Raw genomic sequence first — 24,515 nt, 5'->3', positions numbered from 1 at the left:
CATCCTTATAAGAGATAGGGAAAGGGAGTTTTGAGATACACAAAATAGGAGAAAGCGATGTGAAGATGGAGGCAGGGATTGGAGTGATATAGCCTCAAGCCAAGGAGTGCTGGCAATCATCAGAAGGTGGAAGAGACAAGGAAAGGAATCTTCCCTAGAGACTCTGGAGGGAATGTGGTGATACCAGACCCTCAATTTCAGGCTTCTGAGCTCCAGAACTATATGAGAATAAATTTATGTTGTTTAAACCCACCAAGTTCATGATTATATGGCAGCCATAGGAGACTAATCAAGTCTGTCCAGTGAGTCCAATGGCTGGCCTTCCTCAGGGACAGTTTCTGTAGACTGCTTTTTTTCCCTGTTAATGGCCGTAAATTTTGTTTCTTTGCATATTTCATATCTTTGTTGTTGTTGAAAATTGCACATTTAATATAATATTATGTTGCAGGTCTGACTTTTGCTGAGTCCTGGGGATGACGCATGTCAGCCCCGGAGTGCTGATGTCAGCATGGCTCCCAGCTGGGTGACTGGTTCTTACTTTCAGTCTTTGGGCTGCTTGCATCTCTAACAATGTGACCAGGACTCTGTCTAAGGCGTTGGTGGGTCTCGGTTCCATCCATCTGGATCTCAGCTTGGACACTGTGCAAGATTTCATCCTTGCCCCATCAGCCAGTCTGGTGATTTTATATCAAGATGTTGCTCTCCATAGAGATGCTCATTCTGTCGGCCACACAAGTCTATACCATCTTGACTGTCCAGCTCTTTGCATTCTTTTTTTTAAGATTTATTTGACAGAGAGAGACACAGCGAGAGAGGGAACACAAGCAGGGGGAGTGGGAGAGGGAGAAGCAGCTCTTTGCATTCTTAAACCTATGGTAGAAGCAGGCATTTTAGCATATAATTTTGAAAATGCATCTCAGACATTTGATGACCTCCCAGCAAGATTTGGTTATAGACTTCCAGCTGAAGGTTTAAAGGGTTTTTTGATTAACTCGAAGCCAGGGAGTGCCTATGAACTGGTAATGCCTCCACCACTGAAAGACAATTCATCTGGCACTTTCATTGCGTTAATTAGAAGACTTGATTGTAATTTTGATGTAAAGGTTTTAAATTCACAGAGAACAGGATACAAAGCAGCCATAGCTCACAATGTTGACTCTGATGACCTCATTAGCATCTGATCCAATGACATTGATGTGCTAAATAAAATGGATATTCCATCTGTCATTATTGGGGAATTATCAGCTAATTCCCTGAAAGATGAATTCACATATGAAAAAAGGGGCCACATTATCTTAGTTCTAGAATTTAGTCTTCCTCTGGAATACTACCTAATCCCCTTCTTTATCGTAGTGGGCATCTGTCTCATCTTGTCATTTTCATGAAGTAGGTAAATTAATGTTAAATATATTTTAAAAAATAGTATGGATGGTTCTAAAAATCATTGTTTTGAGTGAGAGGAGCCTTACATAAAGGAGTACATATTGTATGCTTCCGCTTATATGGTTGGGTCTGGAAAAGGTAAAGATTATCTGGGTAGAAAAATTGGAACAGTGAATGCTTCTGGGGGGATAGGAAAGGGTGAGAGATTTACTGAGAAGGGTAGAAGGGACCTTTCTGGGGGTGAGTCGTGTTCTGTGTCTTGAAAGAGGTTTAGGTTGCACAAATTTCTGTATACTTAAATTTTGTGCATTTCGTTGTATAGAAATTTTACCTAAGGGGAAAAAAAACTAAAAAAATATTAAACTCTGAGTAATGATATATCTGCTAAAGTATTTGGGGGGACAGATACTGATTATCTGCAACTTACTTTGGAGTGCACTGTAAAAAAATGAAGAGAAAAAGAGGTGTGTATTGATAGGTAGATAGAGGGATGGATAGATAGGTGATAAAGATGCAGTACAATGTTAATTGTAGATTCGAGATAGTGGATATATGGGTATTATAAACTTTATTCAACTCTTCTCTGTATTTGAAATTTTTCATGTTAAAATGTAAATAAAGAATAGTCTGAGGACTTGAAAAACATATTATGTGGCAAGTCTGGAAATCAGATTCTACTCTCTCTTCAGGATTTGTTGTTGCTGTTTGCCTAATGATCTTTCTGAGCTAAATCTGTAAAGTCTTATTCTTCGTTGTGTGTGACCTCTGTTAGCTGGGTGATCAGTTAATGACTGGACACAGATTTGCATAAATGCCTGGAACCAATAAGTTTCCCAGTTTCTGCTGAGGAGCTCCCTGTGTGTGCTGGAACATATGTCTTTCACACTCAGCCAGGCAGTTGACAACTCTGCCTTCCTTTTCACTTCTGCTTGCATAGAGCTTCAAGGTCAGTCACAGCTGAGAGCCAGGGTCTTCTCAGCTCTTTTCTGAGCATGTGCACAGCCCTGGGCAAGCGAACAGCCCCATACATGTGAATGGGCCTTTTAGATTTCCAGGAATATTTTGACGCTTTTCAAAGCTCCTAATGGACATTTCTTTCATTCCCCAGATTTCCCTTGATAAGCTTTTTGCTTAGTCTTTTGTTTGTCCCGATTGTTAACCATTGCCTCAGTCAGAAGTGATGTTAAACAATTAACAAATGCCCCCAGAGACAAGGCTGTTCACACTGAGGGAACTCCGAGTCAGAGTCAGGTAAAAAGAAGCCTTCCATAAAGGGTGCACTTGTCGTGATGGGCACTGAGTGTTGTATACAGTTGTTGAATCACTATCTTGTACACATGAAACTAAGACAACAGTGTATGGTAACTCTATTGGAATTAAAATTTTAAAAAAACTTAATGAAAAAAGAAGGCTTCCAAATGGAGTCTTCCAGATAGGTCAAATACTGACAATTATCTGTTAATGAGGCTTTCAAAGTTCCAACCCCATTCTGTATCCTCTGGTGGCTGCTAGACTGCTGGTTTTCACTGTGATTGCAGACTATTGATTTTCAAGGCTACTGTGTAGCTGGGAGGCGGGGGATGGGAACAGGTCAAGTTAAAATGCCATAAACCTCACTGTTCTTACTGTGATTTAGCCGTTCTTCTGAAATAAATGCTCTCTGAATTGCCGCAAGCCTTTGGTTAATTTTCAGAGTCCTGGAAAGTTGTTATAGACTATTTTTGCCAATGATTTTATTGTGATGTGGAGGAGAGGATTTTTGGGGTCTTTAGCCTTTCTTTCTTTCTTTTTTTTTTTTGATGTCTCTCCAACATGTGGCTTTTGGATAAAGGGGTTTTTTTTTTTTTTTAAAGATTTTATTTATTCATTTTTTGAGAGAACGTGCGCGAGTGCATGAGCCGGGAGGAGGGGCAGAGGCAGAGGTAGAGGGAGAGAGAGAATCCTCAAGCAGACTCCCCGCTGAGCAGGGAGCCCAATGCGGGTGATCCCAGAACCCTGGGATCATGCCTGAGCTGAAATCCAGAGTCAGATGCTTAACCGATGGAGCCACCCAGGCACCCCTTGGGTAAAGTGTTTTTAAAGGATGGAGGGGAGAGAACTTCACAATAGTTTTGCCTCATGACTTCACTATAGTTTTAGCATGATTTCTTTTTTCTTTCTCCTTCCTTTTTGTAAATCCCTGTTTCTGTTTCTTTTTTGAGGTAATGAAGAGTGTGTAGCCTGCCTCCTAAACAGGGAATAGCCAAACGGCGCATCCTTTGAATCAGCCTTTCTGTATTTATGGTTTACCTCTGGAGGGACTAGATGCTCTGCTTTGAAGTGGTATTACTGGCCTTTCCCCCCACCCCCCCATTCCTGTTGGTCTTTTCTTTGGGTTGCATCTCATCCCCTAGGTTCTACTTCATTCCTGATTAGGGGATATCAGTAAGAATTTTCAGAATTTTCTGGATTCTGTTTCTCTCATCTCCACGATGCTTCTTGACAATAATGAGAGGAGCTGATGTTGGTATCATTAATCTTAAGTCTCTTGTCTCTGATGGCCCTTATCAACACTTGTGTTATTGCTCTCTTCCTCCGTTTGCTGCTTGCACATTTTCATTCTTTTTCCTTTTTGTATTTATTTTGTTAGGTTTTGGGGGTAGAGGTTTAGTGATTCAGTTTCTGCTTTGTACTGACTTTTTGAGATGATACAGAATTATTTACTTTAAAATAAATAGTAAATGTCTGTCAAGTGAGAGTTTTGGTTTTAAAAAATAAGTGTGTAGCCCTTTCTTTCTGGTTGTAGTTTGTTAGTGAGGTCAGTTGCTTACTGCAGTCACTCCTGGTTTGTGCCTCTGTAACAATGCCATTTCCACGTAGGAGGTACTAATATTTCTTCTCAGTGGAAGGAGTATGGTGGAACGTGTTGAGAAAATGAGGGATAGAATCCATTTTGTTTTAACTCTTTAAATTCAAGTCATTTGATTTTCAAGAGTCAACTCAATCTTATAATAGTATTACGTTGCAGGTCTGTATGATCCTGAATGTGGCTGGGTATATAATATATAAATAATAGAAATAGTAGTAGTAGTAGTAGTAGTAATAGTAGTAATGAGAAGCTTTTGATAATACATAAATTGTATTTTTAGTTCACTTATGCAAGAATGTTATAAGGCAGTTGTATTATTTAGATTTGTTTGCCCAAGTCTTATAGTATGTTTTTTTTTCACATGGATAAAATATTAAAATGTGAATATGTCATCTTCACAATTTTATGTTCTTTTAAACTCCAATTCCTTAAAAAAAAAGAAAAAGCCCCATCTACAAAGCATTACCAGTTTTGCTTTTGTAAAAAATGAAACAAAAAACCCCTCCCTACAAGAAACCCCTAAATTTATTGATTGGTCATTCAGAAAAAATTATAAAATTCAGTAATTTCTAAATCAGTGTGATGAGGTTATTTCTATGTCTCAGGAGACTCCCTAGACCCAATGGTGGTGTGCTAGTGTGGAGGTAATGAAATTTAATACATTAAGGATTATATTGGCAAGTCCATAATATGTCATTCCCCTGTCTCTCTCACTGTACCAGATATCCTAATTATTAAAAACCACAAACAGACACACAAAAATTCCATCAAACCAGATAACTACATAACATCTGGAACAAATCAGTGAGTGATCTTTTTTTTTCATGTTAATCATTTGTGTTTATATTTATTTTATATTCTTTTCTTTGGACAGTGATTTTATTTTTAAATATTTATTTATTCATTTTAGAGAGAGAGAAAGAGTGCACATCTGAGGGGAGGGGCAGAGGCAGAGGGGGAGGGAGAGAAGCAGACTCCTCCCTGAGTGCGGAGCCTAACACAGGGCTTGATCCCAGGACCTGGTGATCATGACTTTACTGAAACCAAGAGTCAGATGCTTAACTGACTGAGCCACCCAGGCGCCCCTAGACAGTTATTTTAGAAGAGGTTGATGAACTGAACTTATTCATGCAACACATCATGCAAGTGCTGCTGATTATATAGACCTGGAGTAAATGTAGGTCCTACCATCAAGGGAGGGATTATCTGTATAACCCTAGAAATTTCTTGAGTTTGGTAATTAAGACATGGACTCTTATTTAATAGTGGTGGTATTATTTTTCAAAAAACACCTAAGATATTTTAAATATAAGCACTGCTCTGTCATATATTTATTTTCATATGTCCCTGGGTAGCCTGTTTTAAGAGTTTTATGGGCATGTGGCTTTTCTGATAGACTGAATACATTTTTCAGGATCTTGCATAATCTAGTGACTCTCAGAATTATGTTGTCAGGAATAGAATTTTATTGCTTGTAGGTTTACTCTTCACATGTTTATACTCTTCATATATTAATGATTAAAAAAGTGAAGAGCTATTTTAAGGTGGAAGGAAGTGAGCTTAGCTCATCTTATGTTGTCCCTTGAGAGAACATCACTCTCAAGGATTTGGCACTTCTACTCCACTTTATTGGATAGGAAGAGGTCATGGGTTACTAGTCTCAGTCAGTTTCTCCATTTTATGGAAAAGAATACTCCCCAAGTGTTTAGAAAGTAGCACGTGAAAGAAGATACAAAGCTTTGGCTTTGTGTCTAAGATCATACCTTTAACTCATAATTACAGTGCTAATGATAATGGCTTATGGGGATGTAGTGAGGAATAAAGTGTTACAGCTTATTAAATCTACTATATTTGTGTTAATTCAGATATATTCATGAGATAAAGAAACCAGTAAGTTTTAAATGTTCATATCAAGTTGAGCATTTCAAAGTTTATTTCCTACTGCTTTGATTAGCTGTATCCTTAAGACAAGTTGTAGTCTTTCCTTATTATTCACATAAAAGATTAGCATTTATAAAAGATGATTTCACTGATATTTCATTTAACTAATTAAATCTGTTTACTTTTTTGGTGATTAAAAATCAAATATTAAATTGTGTCTATTTACAAAGAAACATTTTTGTTTTTTTCTCTGCTTATAATAGTGGGTTTACTTTCTGTATCATACATAGAATCTCTAAATTGGTATTTTTACCTAACTAATGATCCAAGAAAACACATGTAATGAGTTCTTTTATAGATACATTTCTTTTAAGTAGAGAAAAAATACAGATGAAAATAGCAAAAAGCTGAAATAAAACAAAAGAGAATTTAATTTAGTTTTCATGCTTAGAAATGTCTGAGACCATATTCTTTAAATATATAATCTTTCATGAAATGTCAAATTAGATGTTTTGAAAACTGTTAACTCTGAAGTTGTGATCACCTAGCTTTTGTCCATCATCTTTGAAAAGCATTTAAGTGCTAAAACATACATGGTTATATAAGTTACAAAGAAAACTACTGAAAAAAATACTTCTGCTTTGTAAGATCTCATATTCTAAGATAGATTACACTCATTTATTCATTTTATTGAATATAGAGGGGATACATGGGGATAGACTTTAATTAAATAATACAGAAACGAATAAAAATCATCAGTATCTTAAGTCCTGCAGAGTAGAGATTTATAGCGCTGTGAGAGCATTATGTGGAGGGATTTGATGTAGTCATGGTCATCAGGGAAATTTCTCTGTGGAAGTGATGATGAGTTGAGCTCTGAAAAAACACTGGGAGTTACTAGGCAAAGCATAAGGAGAATCATATTTCCTCTGCTTGGAGTTTTTTACATATTTTATACTATATAATGTATTGACACGTTCATCCTGGCCTGAGAGAGCAGCTCTAGTTCATGTCCTTTTTCAGACAAGGAAGCCAGAACCCTTGGAGGTTAAGTAACTTGCCTAAGATTCATAGCTACTTCTGAGAAAAATTGAACTAGGATTTATGATTAATGCCCTTTCTATTAAGCCAGGTTCAAGACATAAGAATAACAGAACAAAGATGCAGTTAACTTCTTGTTCGTTCATTTATTTACTCAACCTATAAAGCACCACTGTGTGGAAGAGTCTGTGCTACTTGCTGTGAAAGATACAGAAGTGAATAATAGGTGGCATTTGCCTTTAGGGAGCTTATCATCTAGTAGGGAATATAAAACAGTATCTGAATTTATAGAGTAAAATTATACATGTCAACAGAAAAATACAGATAAAATACGGAAATTGAGATGAGGAAAGAATTACGTCAATTTGTAATGAGTTTGTGAAGGAAGGCTTCCTGGAGAGAATGATAATTGAGCTGGGCTCAAGCATGAAAATGAAGGGCATTTGGTGCAAAATGAACTGCATGAGCAAAGAACAAGGTTGTCAGGACATCAGCAGGTAGTTCTCTTTAGATGATACTAAAATGGGTCAAGGGATAGACAGTGGGAAATAAATTTGGAATATGAGGCTTGATTGTAGATAAGTACTAAGATAAAGGAGAGCCAATATTAAAAAGGGGCGTAAATAAATCATAACTGTAGGTCAATGCTAAGGACACTGGGTAGAAGATAAAGATTGAATGTGTAGTTACTTTAAGGGGTGCTGGGGATACAAAGATGAATACATGCAATTTAAGAATAGAAGTAAGTGTGATCTAGGAAATGTGGAGAAAACCTGGTCTGAGAGTTTCATGCCTAGGTTGGGGGGATAGCCATTAGTTCTCCTGTGAAGAGTTTTCAAAGGCTTTGTAGTTAGGTGGAGTTTCAGTTGTTCATCTCTGCTCTTGTTTTGTCTCTTTGGACCACTGGTTCACTCTAAGTCAATCATGATCCAGCAGTTGACAATGGAGTCTTACTGAGCCAGGTGTTACCACACTATATCACACATCCTTTAGCTTATGAGGCTGCTGGCTCCTTCAATTATTCATTCACCAAAGGTTTATTGAGAGATTGCTATTTGCCAGGCACTGTGATTAGGTGTTGAGAGTCCTATCCTCAAGGGTCTTGGTTTGACATGTTAAACAAGTAATTAAAAGTACGGTGTGATATGGAAGATAAAGCCTTTGAAAAGCATTTAAGTGCTAAAACATACATGGTTATATAAGGGCTCTTTTCAATGATCTTAACATTTTAAGGAAATTGAAAATAGTTCTGTCCATCAAAATCCTAAAGGAGAACACAGGCAGCAACCTCTTCGACCTCAGCCGCAGCAACTTCTTCCTAGAAACATCACCAAAGGCAAGGGAAGCAAGGGCAAAAATGAACTATTGGGACTTCATCAAGATAAAAAGCTTTTGCAAAGCAAAGGAAACAGTCAACAAAACCAAAAGACAACTGACAGAATGGGAGAAGATATTTGCAAATGACATATCAGATAAAGGGCTAGTATCCAAAATCTATAAAGAACTCATCAAACTCAACACCAAAAGAACAAAGAATCCAATCAAGAAATGGGCAGAAGACATGAACAGACATTTTTCCAAAGAAGACATCCACATGGCCAACAGACACATGAAAAAGTGTTCAATATCGCTCGGCATCAGGGAAATCCAAATCAAAACCTCAATGAGATACCACCTCACACCAGTCAGAATGGCTAAAATTAACAAGTCAGGAAATGACAGATGTTGGCGGGGATGCGGAGAAAGGGGAACCCTCCTACACTGTTGGTGGGAATGCAAGCTGGTGCAGCCACTCTGGAAAACAGTATGGAGGTTCCTCAAAAAGTTGAAAATAGAGCTACCATATGATCCAGCAATTGCACTACTGGGTATTTACCCCAAAGATACAAAAGTAGGGACCCGAAAGGCTACGTGCACCCCGATGTTTATAGCAGCAATGTCCACAATAGCCAAACTGTGGAAAGAGCCAAGATGTCCATCAACAGATGAATGGCTAAAGAAGATGTGGTATATATATACAATGGAATATTATGCAGCCATCAAAAGGCATGAGATCTTGCCATTTGCAACGACGTGGATGGAACTGGAGGGTATTATGCTGAGCGAAATAAGTCAAACAGAGAAAGACATGTATCATATGACCTCACTGATATGAGGAATTCTTAATCTCAGGAAACAAACTGAGGGTTGCTGGAGTGGGGGGTGGGGTGGGAGGGATGGGGTGACTGGGTGATGGACACTGGGGAGGGTATGTGTTCTGGTGAGCGCTGTGAATTGTGCAAGACTGTTGAATCTCAGATCTGTACCTCTGAAACAAATAATGCAATATATGTTAAGAAAGAAAAAAAGAAGAAGAAGAATGTAGCAGGAGGGGAAGAATGAAGGGGGGGAAATCGGAGGGGGAGAAGAACCATGAGAGACGATGGACTCTGAAAAACAAACTGAGGGTTCTAGAGGGGAGGGGGTTGGGAGGATGGGTTAGCCTGGTGATGGGTATTGAGGAGGGCACGTTCTGCATGGAGCACTGGGTGTTATGCACAAACAATGAATCATGGAACACTATATCTAAAACTAATGATGTAATGTATGGGGATTAACATAACAATAAAAAATTAAAAAAAAAAAAAAAGAAAATAGTTCTGTTAGTTCATATTTTAGTTGTCAGTGCCAGAGTCCTTGATGGCCACTAGGAAAAATCCATATTAATTTTGAAATGCAGGACTCTCCTTACTGTGTGAGGGGTAAAGAGAGAAGGAGGACTCATGGCTGGGAGCATGGCCCTGGAGTCCAACCATCCTAGCTGGATTTCAGTCAGTACTTACTTGCTGGGTGGCCTTGTATAAGCTACTTAATGTCACTGCCCTCAGTTTCTCCAGCTGTAAAATGGGGAAATTAGATCTGCCTCTTAGTCAGACTTCAGTGAGTTGAATATCAGAAGCATACTGTCTTGTATATACTATGTGTTCAGTGAGCGACACCTTCTTACAAAGATACAGTAGGAGAATGGGATCTAACTAGCACCTTCATCTCAATGTAGTATTGTGAATTTTTTTTTTTTTTTTGAGAGAGAGAGAGTAAGAAAGAGAGAGAGCATGAGAGGGGTAAGGGTCAGAAGGAGAAGCAGGCTCCCCACCAAACAGGGAGCCCGATGTGAGACTCGATCCTGGGACTTCGGGATCATGACCTGAGCCGACAGCAATTGCTTAATGACTGAGCCACCCAGGTGCCCCGTCCATGCAGTATTTGGATACCATCTCCACTGATCACTGTCCTTGGGCAAGAAACCTGAACTTGTGCTGCTTCTCCCATATACAAAAAGGGATTGTGTTGCCCCCTCCTTCCTTTTAGGAAAGGTATAAAGATTAATTATACCATATAGTATTTTTTTCACTTGTAGAGAAGATGCTACAACAAGAATGCTTTATTCCTTTCCTCAAATTTATTTTTCTACAAAAGTTGAAAATGCTTCATGTCTCTTTCTAATCTTATTATTATTTTTTTAATGCACGTGGCTGTTTACAGCTTTTAGGGTGATGTGTGGACATTTCTCACAAAACTAATAATTTGTGTCACTTTATAAAGCATTGCCCAAGTCCTTTCTTGCCAGTCTTGTGACATGTAACAATTGTTGGGTGGGATGGATGCATATACAGATGCTTAGCCAGATTTTATTGATTATAAATAAAATAGCTTAAAAATAAATCTTTAAAAATATAATCACTGCTGCCTTTTTCACAAGAAATTCAGAATAAAGAAATATGGAGTGTTCTCTTAGAGACAGGAACATGGCTTGGTTCTTTCTTCATTGCATTTAGACATAGATGCAATCTGGAAAGCCATTTTCGGAACCATTACAGTACAAAATAGAGTACAAAAGGAGTGTTCAGAAGACAGGATTGGAGCTGATCATGCCTTCAGAAAGGCCTTGACACTATACTCTTAAAAATGAAATAGCTATAGGGCATATCAATCTTCTCAGGAAGCTCCAGTGTTTCTAAGAAATGCCACGTTACTTATTTCTTTTAAATAAACCTAAATCCAACTCTGAACTCCCATCCCACTAGCTTAAAGGGAATTCAGTTTCAGTCATAAAGGCACTCCCTCTTTCACTCACAAAGTTATGGCATCCGGTTCCTGGGGGTGTCGCCCAGAACAGCGCTCAAAGGTGATCCTTGGTCTTGGTCCAAATTAGTTTCCACTTTGATACCCATTGTCCACCAGTTTCTCTCAACCCAGTGTACTGGCATTTTGGGTGGAACAGTTTTTGTCGTGTTGAACTATCCTGTGCACTGTAGGATGTTTTTGGCATCCATAACTCTCACTCATTTTGACAGCAACAACAACAACAAAAGCCTCGCCTACCTTTCCAGAGCCCCTTAGTTGAGCCGCCTAATGTACCAACTTTCATCTCCCCAGGCAGTCCCTTGGGATCTGATGGTGTTGTGGCTACTGTGTCACCCAGCATGTGGGGATTTGGGGGCCTCAGGTGCTCTGAATGGAGTCTTGTGTGGCCACTTTGCTGGCGTTCCCTATGGAGACCCAACCTCTTTCCTGGAACTCTGGAAGGGGGAGGCCCTAGATGCCTTTACTGAAGATCCCACAGACCTCCAGCCCTTCATTAAGCTTGGGACAATCTTTTTATTCCTCTTGCTGCCTGTGCCACGCCTGTCCCCACCTTTATCTGTAACTCTCACCCAGAATGCATTAGCTTTTTTTGTTGTTGTTTTTTCCATAGCACAAGGCTCTTGGAAAACTCTGGCAAGGAAAGGAGGTTCTCTTCAGGCTACTTCTGCCTCAGCCCTGCAGCCCACACTGTGGCAACGGAGTGCAGAAGGCCTGGTCATCCGTTCTTAGAAGGTAGGAGTGGAGTATAAGAAGGCCAAATCGAAAATGCAAACTATTAAATGTTGTTTCACTCTTTTCCATCATTCAACAGCAGTAAAACCAAAAAGCTATCTAATATCTCAATGAATTATCCCACCACATACCCAAGTATAGATTTTTATATCACATCCCTCGAAAACAAATGTTCCTCACCTAACCTGTCTGGTCTGATTTCTTTAGCACAGGGAATCAGACTCCGTAACTTGGGTAAATAGGACCATGGCTGTGGGTTAGGCTGAGGCAAAGACAGACAGTAATTGGATAGGGTTGATGGCATATGTATTTTTTTCTATTGGAGTTTTTCAACTGAACAACAGAAAGCAGAAAACTATTTGAATCACTGGTATTCACAATTCTCCTGTGGATGGTACTTTCTAGTTTGATAGGACAGAAGTTAATTTGTTCCATGCAATGGATGCCTTAGGGCATTAGGATTTATTTTTCTTGCTGAACCCTTTGGAGTGGTTAGTGCTAATCCCATTTATCTGGTCCTGTTGTCCTGTGAAAGCATCAGAACTGTGGTTTACAGATGGCTTGTCATCTGTTAAAGAGGATGATAATAGTACCTACCCCATGGGGCTGGTAAAGCTTAAAGGAAGTAATGTATATCAAATACCCAGAACACTGCCTGGTACGCAGTAAGTCTGTTTAAGGGGATCATGTGTAGGTGTCCTGGCCCTGTGCTAAGTCCTTTACATCTTTGTGCGTTCTCATTCATGCTCCCTAAACCTTCCTGAGATAGGTATTATTATCCCCATTTCACAGAGAAGGATATGAGGCTTAAGGAGTTTTTTACTTGCCCAAGGAAACACAGGGTGTGAGTGGATGAGTTGGTGTTGGTTACAAGTACAGAAGGAAACATCTTCTTTGCATATGGGAGGAGGAGAGTGGCTCAGGCCCACCATACTGTCAAAGCCTCCGTGAGTTTTGGTTTCTACATGTCTGCACCCACTTTTCAACTGAAAGTAGAAAAATGAAGTAGAAATCTAATCAGAACTGTCCCAAGGTTAAGACTGAAAAAAAAAAAAGAAAGAATCCGGTTCAGTCTGTTGAATAACAGAGTTTGCACCTGGAATATATTTGTTTGAGTCCCCCTTACACACCACTGAAAAATATGCTGTAATGATAGGCATTTAATGAAGCAGGCTAGTGGGCATGTTGGTAATAGGTTACATTTTATTTTCCTTAGGGTAATTATAACAGGCTTATAATATAATGAGAGAATTCTGGTTTTGGAATTGAAATTAGTTTAAATACAAATCACTGGAAAAACACAAGTCAGAACATTTTCACATTTTAAAAATTAGCAGATGTTCTTGTAGAACTTCACATTTTATATTTTCACATCATGCTCTGAAGTAAAATAAAAGCAGGATCTCCTATTATTTTGGGTGTAGATAAATTCATAATGATTTAGTTATAAGGGATCTTTTTTTTTCCTCTATAAGAAGTCCTCCATGGTTCTTAGTGTTCATGTTTTTTACCAATTAAGAACTTTAAAAATATGTTTGAGATTTTCATTTATCAATGAGAAAAACTGTGCTTCCCTGTCTTTTTGTTGACAAGTCATTGTCAGACTTTCCTTCTTGTTCTTGTTTTAATATGTTTCAAGATAATTTCCTTTTGTAAGGAAGAGATATTTGTGACCACTATTAAGACTAACTTAAGTAGATTAAAATGCGAAAATATTTTGCAGATTCCTTTGCAAAGAGTAAGACTTTTGCATAACTATGGAACACATGCATCAAGTTTTGTGTTCTGGCTTTAAAATCAACAACAAACATTGATATTAACTAAAATTCTGATTTGTTGGGTCTGTACTCAGTGCCAGGTTATATCCTAAGCACTTTATCTCATTAATTGTTAATGACAAAGCAATAAGGTGAATATTATTCCCATGGTGCACATAAAGGAGCTGAGGAATTAAAGAGGTTACATGATTTTCTCAGGTAAGAATGTTGACAAATGGTGGAACAGTGTTTTGAATCCAGATCTCTGTCATTAGCTAGTTTCCTCAACTACTGCATTATGATATGAGTGAGATAGAAATGCACAGGCTATTATGAACATACAGAGGTAGACACTTCACCAAACCTGGGAGGCTTGAGTCTTAAAGTACATCAGTGAGCTTAGGGTGTTTCCGGAGGGGACAGGGAGAATATTGGGGGGAGGGAGAAGAAAGGAATTCCAGGTAGAGCATTCTGCAAGTAGGAGAAGCTATTGCTGTTACTTGCAGTATACAGAGAGTATTAAATGAGACAGGTGATGATGCCAGGGAGGTCAGGTCCAAATTGTGGAGAAATTTGTGTTGAAGAGCTTGAGCATGTTCTTATATGATGGAGAGACACTGATAGGCTTCAGGCATATAACTGGCATGGTTATATTTGTGTTTTAGGTAAATCACTCTTAAATGGGTGAGAAGATGGTTTTTGTAGATAAAACTGGAGGTAGGGAGACCAGTTTCAGTCTTCGTATAAAGATGACGAAGACTTTGGATTAGGTCAGTGGTGCTAGAGGATCCATTTAGGATGTAATTAAGATACAGATTTGCAATATTTAATGGTGCTTAGCTCTGGGTGATAAGGGAGATAAAAGGATAAACAGTAAGTGCCAGATTTCCAGCTTATATAATTGGGTGGAATGTAGAGTCATCAATTAAGACTGAGAAAAATATAGGAAGAGGGTCAGGCGGAAGATACAATGAGTTCAATTTGGGACATGTTGGGTTTGATATAGCCAAGTGGTAACAGTCAACAGAAACTGACTATATGAGTCTGACATTGTGGGCAGGGATTTGAGGTAGAGACAGGCTTAGGAATCATAAGCATTTATGGTAGGTGCATCTATTAGAGTGATCAAGGTCATGGTGCAAGTGAGAATAGTGAGCTATCGACGGGCTGCTGGGGTACCTGGGTTGGGTGAACAAAGGGGAGACTGCTAAGGAGACAGAACAAGAATAATCAGAGATATGATGACCAACTGTGTGGCATCAGAGAAGCAGTTTCAGGGAGATGATAAACAGGTGTGCAGTGCTATAGAGTGGTGTTACAAGAGTTGAGAAACATCCACTGAACAAGACAATGGAGATAACCGGTGACTTTTGCAAGAAGAGATCTAGTACAATGGTGTTGACAGAAATCATGACAGATTGGTTTCAGACACAAATGTTAGGCTGGCAATTGAGATGGCAGGTTAGGAGTTTTCTTTCAAGTATTTTGGTTGATAAAGGGAGAAGACTGTGTAGTAGCTAAAGGAGAATATATATATATGTGTGTGTGTATGTGTATATATATATATATATATATGTAATGTACGTATACATGTAGTTATTATTATTTTTTTTTTCTGGAGGGGGGAATAGAATTTAGCAGGTTTCTAGGTTGTGGGAAAGGAGGCCCCTGAGAGGGAGACGTTAAAGACACAGGAGAAGATACGACCCATGGGCAGGCCCCAAATGAGGCCCTAGGGCAGATTAAAGAGATGGGGACCTGGCGTGGGATTACAGGGCCGTTCCTTTGCTGGAGGAAGGAAGGAGAGGAATGAAGATGGGTGTACTTGTAGATCACTTACAAGTCATGTGTGTTAGTCTGGTGATAATGCAGCTTGCTGGTTTCAGCCATCTGGAGGAAGAAGGAAGCAATGACAATTCTTGGAAGTGGATGTGGTGAGAGATACATAGAGTGGGAAAGCTTTGTTACTAGTCTTGAAGTGCTGGAGTTCAGAACAGCAACAACAAACCCAAAGACTTGTGCTTGTTATTGTGTCTTAGCTCCTAGTGACCACAATGCAGAGGGTCATGCAGGAACAAGCCGTGAGTTCTTGACCTGGACTTCGAGCTTTGACTTTGGTGACCTTGTCTATAGGTGCTGAGACATGGATTCGAAGGGGGTATTTCCTTAGACCAGTGGTTTTCAAACCTGACTGCCAATAGGAGTCACTGGGAGAGCTTTCAAGAAATAATGACACCAGCATCACCCTCAGCTTCTGGATTGACTGATTTTGGGTGGTACATGGCCACCAATGTTTTTTAAAGCTCTGCAGGAGATGTGACCATGCGGCCAGAGTTGAGAACCACTGCTTTAGACCAGAGGGCAGCAAATGTTTTCTAGAAAGGGCCACATAGTAAGTAGTTCAGGCTTTGTGGGCTCTACAGTCCCTGTAGCTCAAGAGAAGCCATGGATAATACATAAATAAGCTAGCATGGCTGTGTTCCAGTAAAACTTTGCTTATGGCCACTGAAATGTGAACTTCATATAATTTTCACATGTCACGAAATAATATTCTTCTTTTGATACCCATTCCCCCCAACCTTCCATTTAAAATGTAAAAAACATTATCTCATGGGCCATATGGGCATGGGCTGAAGTTTGCTGACTCCTGCTTTATACCCTTGCTGCTCAAAGTGTGGTCCCTAGCTAACATTGGCATCACCTGGAAGGTGGTTAGAAATGCAGAATTTTGAGCCTCGACCCAGCTCTCCTGACTCATAATCTGCATTTTAACAAAATTCTCAAGTGGGATATATACAGATTCAAGTCGGAGAATCATTCATCTGCTCCAGACCATCCTACTCCCATTCCCAACCAGCTCAGAAAATAGGGGAGCTTCTTTTATTTTTTTAAATTTTTTATTATTTATTATTTTTTTTATTATGTTATGTTAATCACCATACATTACATAGTTAGTTTTGATGTAGTGTTCCATGATTCATTGTTTGCGTATAACACCCAGTACTCCATTCAATACATGCCCTCTTTTAATACCCATCACCAGGCTAACCCATCCCCCCCACACCCCTCCCCTCTAGAACCCTCAGTTTGTTTCTCAGAGTCCATAGTCTCTCATGGTTTATTTCCCCCTCTGATTTCCCCCCCTTCATTCTTCCCCTCCTGCTATCTTCTTCTTCTTTTTTTTTTAACATATAATGTATTATTTGTTTCAGAGGTACAGATCTGAGATTCAACAGTCTTACACGATTCACTGCGCTCACCATAGCACATATCCTCCCCAATGTCTATCACCCAGCTACCCCATCCCTTCCACCCCCCACCACTCCAGCAACCCTCAGTTTGTTTCCTGAGATTAAGAATTCCTCATATCAGTGAGGTCATATGATACATGTCTTTCTCTGATTGACTTATTTCGCTCAGCATAATACCCTCCAGTTCCATCCACATCGCTGCAAATGGCAAGATTTCATTCCTTTTGATGGCTGCATAATATTCCATTGTATATATATACCACCTCTTCTTTATCCATTCATCTGTCGATGGACATCTTGGCTCTTTCAATAGTTTGGCTATTGTGGACATTGCTGCCATAAACACTGGGGTGCACGTACCCCTTCGGATCCCTACATTTGTATCTTTGGGGTAAATACCCAGTAGTGCAATTGCTGGATCGTATGGTAGCTCTCTGTTCAACTTTTTGAGGAACCTAATAGAGGAGCTTCTTTATCCATCCAGTTGTCTCAGCGACCTTTTAATGAAAGCTAGAGAGCATTTGAGGAGAACTCTGTGGCGAGAAGCTGTCATCTGGGTGTTCTAAATTGCTTAACAATTCAGATAGTCTTGCTTTAGGTCTTAGAACTTCTAAATGGAAAGTTAACATTCTGCTATGAAAACGAGGACTTTAATTTCTATTCTAGCACATAGAGAGGATCTGTCTTCCTACAGAACAGGCAAACTGTGGTTCTTGGAGGCAGAACCAAACTTTTCTTTAAGAAACACCTTGAATTTATGTGACAGCCTCTAACAAGAACTTTTTTGAGACTCCAGAAAACTACATCCAAGAGCATATAAGAGGTCATCTTAGCCTAGCCTTGTGGGAGGAAAATCATGGAAATCACAGATGAATGTTAAATGTCTCAAAATTAGCCTATACACTCATAGTGAGGCCATTACCCAAAGAAGTGACCCTCGCCTTTTTTGCATTGCAGAGATTCAAAAAGCAAATTATTTAGCAAATAATACTCCTACTAAGACTCATTTCAGGTAAATTGGAAAGAACACTGAAGTGTGACTCAAAATACCTTTTATCACAACTCCGACATGTGGAGGCTCTGAAAAGTAGGGACAGATTCGTCTGATGTAGAAGAGCTCATGCTACTATGTGTTTATGAGTTGGGCTAAGGCTGTGTATTTGTGGGTTGACAAAACACCTATTAGGACTGTCCAAAAACAGTTTTCAGGCTGAAGTATTTGTTCTGTAAGAAAGAAACAGTTTCCTTTTAGCTTCAGTTATTACGCTTTAGCAGATTTACTTCCCATTTGACTCTGGTAAGAGTAAGATTAATAAGGGAACTGTAGCAAGACTAAAATATTAATTCCCCCAGGATGTGGAGAAAAACCACATGCATACAAATGTGTTTAACATTGATTTCCCACATTATTTACTTTGGCTAATTTCCTTTTAAACTCACATATATGTGTAGATTTGGACACCTGTTGAAGAGAATATTAAGCCTTGACTTATTTTGTTCATTCATCTTTTTTTTTTATTACCTCATTCTAACTCTTTTGTAAAACAGTGACCATCACTTCTTTCTTTAAGCTATTTGGGCAAACAGAGATAAAAAAGATCACAGACCCTTAACTTTTATACCATCCTTATATGATCATCAGGGAATGACCCCCTCTGACTTCCTACATTTCCTTTCAACAAGTTTGATACTGTAGACATTTTACAATATGAACACTAACCTGGTATTAAAAAAATAATACGCAGCTGATGGACCTTACCACCAGAGACATTGATGTCATGCCACTTTGAGGAGTTGAAAACTCTGATGATAAATTACTGAAATGGTTAAAAATGCATGCAGAGTGGTCTTTTCCAGCCATATCCCCAGCACACCTCTGTGATGTGTACATTATGCTTTGGCCAAACCAGACTGTTTCTCAGAGGAGTGTGCATTTTTCTGTGGTTGGAGCTTTGCTTATAATATTCTCTATATTTAGAAAGCCCTCTAGCCACCTTTTACTAACAAAATCCCATCCATCCTTCAAAGCTCAGCTCACAAGCCCCCTCATTCACATATCCTTCCCGATCCTGCCAACTGGATGTGATATTTATCTCCGTTGAGCCCTCAAAGCACTTTGTATGTACCTCTCTTATGGCACTTAGCTCATTCTGCCTTATGTTTTAGTTATTTGTGACCTTGATTTCTTCCCCCTGCTAGGCAGCTGGAGAGCAGGGACTATGTCTTCTTTATTCCTGAAACTCTTGAAAGTTAATGCTCCTGTTTCCTCAAGAAGATCATTCTTGAGGAGCCCAAGGACAGACTGGTTAGAAAAAGGACAGATTATATCAGGCATAAGTTTCTTTTGTCTTTTGGATAATGTTGATCAAAAGGGAATAGATTATATTTAATACGGGAATTGTATCTATGTTAGAAGTAGAAATATGATATGTGAAGTAGGGGAATGAAGAGGCATGTGGAGACTGTAGAGAGATCCATGAGACAATGAGGAGGAGACAGAAGAATGTCGGTGTTCTTGTGATCACAGAGGTGAGACGGCTTATAATGTGTGTAACTGTGTAACTGATGCTGTTGATATCTCACTTCACACTGCTTGCATCTACTTCTAAGTTTTCCTACGGTGTGGTCACGGCTAGCTTCCCGTCTCAAGTCTTTGTGTCTCTGCTTCTCTGCCTGAGGGCTTACTTCCGTGTCCTAGTTGCTTGCTTAACCCACACAGGCTAGCTCAGAAATGCCAAGGAGTTCATGCCTCTGTGGGCAACCCACAACCAGTGAGGGATGGCTGTCAGTGGTTATATATCCCATCTTGTCTCTTCCCTGATGAGACAGTTCTGAGAGAGATTGTCTGTGGTTTACCAGAAGGGCCCCCGTGGGACTGAGTCTCAGCTGGCCACACCATGAATCTGATCATTATCTCATTTTTTATTGGCCCCTCCCCCTTCCTGATCTCACTTTTATGTCTCCCAAACTTGTGCTGCCCATGATCATACAGCAAATAAGGTCTTCTTTTGGGTTTAGCCCATCCTAAGACATTCTGACTAAGTAGAGCTGAGGTCTTAGAAAAGAATACATGACTTCAATTATGAGGCTCAGTCTTCATACTAATACTGTCATGGGGCGCCTGTGTGGCTCAGTCGGTTAAGCATCTGACTCTTGATCTCAGCTCAGGTCTGGATCTCAGGGTCGTGAGTTCAAGCCCCATGTTGGGCTCCATGCCAAGCATACTTTAAAAAACAACAACAACAAAATAATGTTAAAATGACAGTAGCCACAGATAAAATAAGTGTAGGGTAATCAGAGTGGAAAAAATGTGGCTTAGTTAGCATCATTTTGGAGAAGGATTTTTGTAGGAGTTTAGGAAGAATTTGTGCAATGAACCAAGGATGGACTTATAAAGGGATGGCCTGGGGTTGTGGAGAAAAGTAATTGTTTTGAGCTTTCATGCTTGAAAATGCATGTGTAGTATATACTTCTCATATCTCCTGTTGAATTTGGCCATAATCGTATAATTAAATATATGTTTTATACATCTACACTGCACAAATCTGCCATGTCTGGTTGCCATTTCATTATGATTGCAACGAGGGAAGTGAATCCAGAAGTATCACAGATGAATCTACATTATCAACCTTTGGAAGAGGTTTACAGAGGATTGGCTTTGATTCACCAGTTAGAGATTAAAAAAATTTTTTTCACCATATTACATTTATTTTTCACACATGTGACAGGATAATAGTCTTATATACTAATTTATATGTTATTTTACCCATGCAAGGTAGATTTAGAGTCAGCCTTTGGGGTAGGAGAAAACAGCAGGAAAAGAATTCAAAAGTCTGACCCCTGCAGAGATTAAAGGTATGAAAGAAGATATTAGAAAAAAAAATAAGACTCTTACATGATAACCCATATTGGCTTAAGCCAAAAAAGGAATTTATTATTTCATATAGCTGAACAGTCCAGGGTTAGAACTCCTCTCAAACCAGCGTGATTCATGGTTCAATGTCCCTAGGTCATTTTCAGGCCCTGCACTTAATGGGGTAGCTCTATTCTCAGACTTTGAGATGGACCCCAGAGACCTGAGAGTCTCTTCAGCACAAGAAAAGATAGCACAACAGAAAAGAGAGTTCATACTCAAATTTAGGAATTGGACCTCACTGGCCTGACTTAGGTCACGTGTCCATCTCCAAATAGAGGCCATGACAGTGAAATGAACACATTAGCTTATTTGACTTTCTGCTTTCTAATTTGTACGCCATTCATGTCTTTTTCTTGATTTATTGCTCTGACTAGGTCCTCCAGTATAATGTTGCATAGAAAGAGTAAGAACAGGCATCCTAGCTTTTTCCTGATATTAGAGAAGAATGCTTTAGTGTTTATAAAATATGATGCTAGTTGTAGGCTTTATATAGATTTCATCTATCAGATTGAAGAAGTCCTTTTCCATTTCTAGTTTGCTGAGTTTTAAAAAAATCATGAATTGCTGTTGAGTTTTGTTAAATGCTTTTTCTGCATCAATGGAGATGATTATGTGGATGTTCTTCTTTATCCTGTTAGTATGGTGAATTACGTTAATGGATTTCACCTTGATTCCTGGCATAAACCCTACAAGGTCATGATGTATTGGATAAGTTGTGTAAGTTGCTGAATTCTATTGTGTGTGTGTGTGTGTGTGCACTTAATTTTTATGTCCATATTCTTGAGTGATATTTGTTTGTTGAGTTATTTTGTGTAATATCTTTATCTGATTCTGGTATCAGGGTAATGCTGGCCTCATAAGATGAGTTGGGAAGCGTTCCCTCTTCCTCTCTTTTCTGACAGTCTGTGTTGGAAGATTAACTTATTTTAATTCATGATCTTACTCCGATTCTCAAAGAGTAGAGTCAGTTTTACCCAAGTGCATAAATTGACAGTGGGAGAGGGATGGTTCCTCTGAAAAAAATGGAGATCCATTTGCCACAAGAAAGAAGAGTGGGAAGCTCGGTGACAGATTTAAGGTACAACAACTGACCATTATACACAATGAGGCAGAACAGGGCTTCTCATCACCAAGACTAGGTAAGATTCCCTGGTGGGGCAAGAAGGAGAGAGCGGGCTAGAAGGAGGAGAAGGGCTCTTAATCAGGGGTCATGAATAGGGGCAGAGTTAGTTTCTAGAGGTTGCCCAGTGCCCACTGTGATGGAAACCTCTTGAGCCAACTTGAGTCTCCATCTGAGTTAAGAATTTGTTATTGCCTTCCCTGTGGCAAGCATGAGGTCCTCACCCCCTGCCAGCATGGCTTCCATTGACTTTCAACAATGTGATGCATTTTTGTGCCTCCACATTTTGCTTACTTCCTACCCTACTCACCTAAGTGGCAACCCACCTTTCAGTGTCCTTGGATAATCACACCGCCTTCGACCCAATTCCCACAGGTAGAGTATGAGCCTATACCCCAGAAAAGTGGTGGGGTGTGAGGCAGCAAAGCTTGTCACATCTGTAGTTAGATGGGGTTGAACAGAGCCTGAGGAAACTCTCTAATACAAGTAATCATCCAAAAAAGCTGCCTAATTCATCTCTCTGAAGTTGCTAAAATGCTTTTATTTTATACCATTTTTTTCATCTTTATCTGTGATTCTCCCCTTTCTTGTGAATCCTGAATTATTCTTCTTAACTTCTGAGATTAAGGAAAGGTAATTGGCTGATGCTTTTTCCTTCTGGACTTGCCTCAGATATACTTTTTTAAAAATTGCAGTCTCGGGGCGCCTGCGTGGCTCAGTCGATTAAGCGTCTGCTCAGGTCATGATCCCAGGATCTTGGGCGAGTCTGCTTCTCCCTCTCCCTCTGCCTCTTCCCTCTGCTCGTGCTCACCCTCTCTCTCAAATAAATAAATAAAATCTTTAAAGAAAAAAATATTGCAGTCTCTGGTCTTAAAAGGGAGAATTTTCCCTCATTACCAGCTGGTTAAAAAATCTGCTTGGGCTTTTATTAACACTAAACCTAAGAAATCATAATATGACAACACAGGATCCAGTAGCGCCTTGCTCATTTCACTTCATCTTGCTCTGGGGTGCGTTTTATATCAGGTGGCAACAGGGCCAGACCTTTGGATGATGTAGACAAAGGCTCCGCCCTGCGGGTGCTCTGCAACCCAGTAGAGTAGAAGTGGTGGGCACTGAAGACTGGATAAGACGGAAGTGGACAGAATTTGAGAGGCTGCTAACTTACTGACTTACACAGCACACGGTTAGGGGCCAAGCAGAGAAGAGTCAGTTAAACTTGTGAGCGTTCTAGAAAGGTAGGTTAAGGACTCTTCATTCCTTGAGGTTTGTACTTCAATTTTGCGGTCTGGGAGTTGTCCATTCAGTTAATCTAAGGAGTGATTAAGCCCTAGGCAGAATGTACTCACAATGACCAAATTCTGATTTCAGCTAGAAATGAGTTTAATAACTTAAAATAGCAAATCCTTCTTCCTAGAAGGGAAGTTTACATAAGACCAGAAATAACAAGAGCCATAAATCAAGCCGAGAATGCAACCTGGTGAATATACACTATTTGAATAAAGAAGGATCCCTACGGAAAAGCCAATCCCAACTTTTAGAGTACTCTATAGTTTAGTTAGGGTTCCTCTGCCCTTAACCATGATCCCATTTCTTTCCATTAATCTTTCAGAAATGCTCCAGGTTGCTCCCTTTAATATTTTTGGTTACACAATTATTTTTTTTAGCCAAACATTCCAGATTGCCTCATTCAGTGAGCACGCATAACAATAATAGCTGATATTTATTGAGCATTTACTGTGTCTTGGTACTGTTCCTAATGTTTTCTATGGATTATCTTCTTTATCCCTTATGCCCAGTCTATGAAATAAGCGCTATTATCTACCCCCGCCTCCCAGTCTTTTTCTAATGAAGAAACGAAGGCTTGCAGAAGAAAATAAGGTGTCTTACCCCAAGCTCACACTGTTAGGGAGGGTGGTTCCAGAACCCATGCTACCAAGCATCTACGATCCTCTCAGTTTTTCTTTTGAGCTGGTTGAGACATTAGGGATGATTTGTTGTGATCTGTGTTCATTTTTAAGATGAGTGAATAGAGAAGTTTACAGGAGCGCAGTTTATGGCTGATGGACAAAGTCAAGCTGTCCTCTCTTACTGTGCTTTCTGACATCGTATGGCCTGGAAATCAGCCACTTCAGTTAAGAAGGGCAGCTTGTGGTGGAAGAAGCAGACATTTTCTTTTTTCTTTTTTCTTTTTATAACCTTCCATGGAGCAAAATTGATGATAACGTAGGGAAGTAAAGCCCATGAACAATACACTATTGCGGAGACTGCAGGATTTTTCTTTGTTCTGCAGGGACTCTTTATTCGCATCCGTTTTCTTTCTGTTCTTTCTGAAAAATCCACTTTTGAAAGTGTATCTGACTTTTCTATTTTTGGCCTAAATGTGTGGGGATGGGGGTTCCTATTTGTCGTTTATGAAGCACTATATTAAATGGCTTTGGAAATAAAGTCTCTCTCTCTC

The 24,515-nt window shown here is 39.5% G+C and overlaps 1 protein-coding gene and 1 pseudogene across 14 annotated transcripts in view; both read left to right on the top strand.

Annotated features, from left to right (window-relative positions):
• SUGCT (succinyl-CoA:glutarate-CoA transferase) overlaps positions 1 to 24,515 on the top strand; it is a 773,157-nt gene that overhangs the window by 243,163 nt on the left and 505,479 nt on the right. The window lies entirely within an intron of this gene.
• LOC118521257 (E3 ubiquitin-protein ligase RNF13 pseudogene) lies at positions 873 to 1,385 on the top strand (annotated as a pseudogene).

The sequence above is a fragment of the Halichoerus grypus genome, chromosome 12 (genome assembly GCF_964656455.1).
Source record: "Halichoerus grypus chromosome 12, mHalGry1.hap1.1, whole genome shotgun sequence".
NCBI lineage: Eukaryota > Metazoa > Chordata > Mammalia > Carnivora > Phocidae > Halichoerus > Halichoerus grypus.
This window is presented reverse-complemented; position numbering and strand designations above follow the sequence as displayed.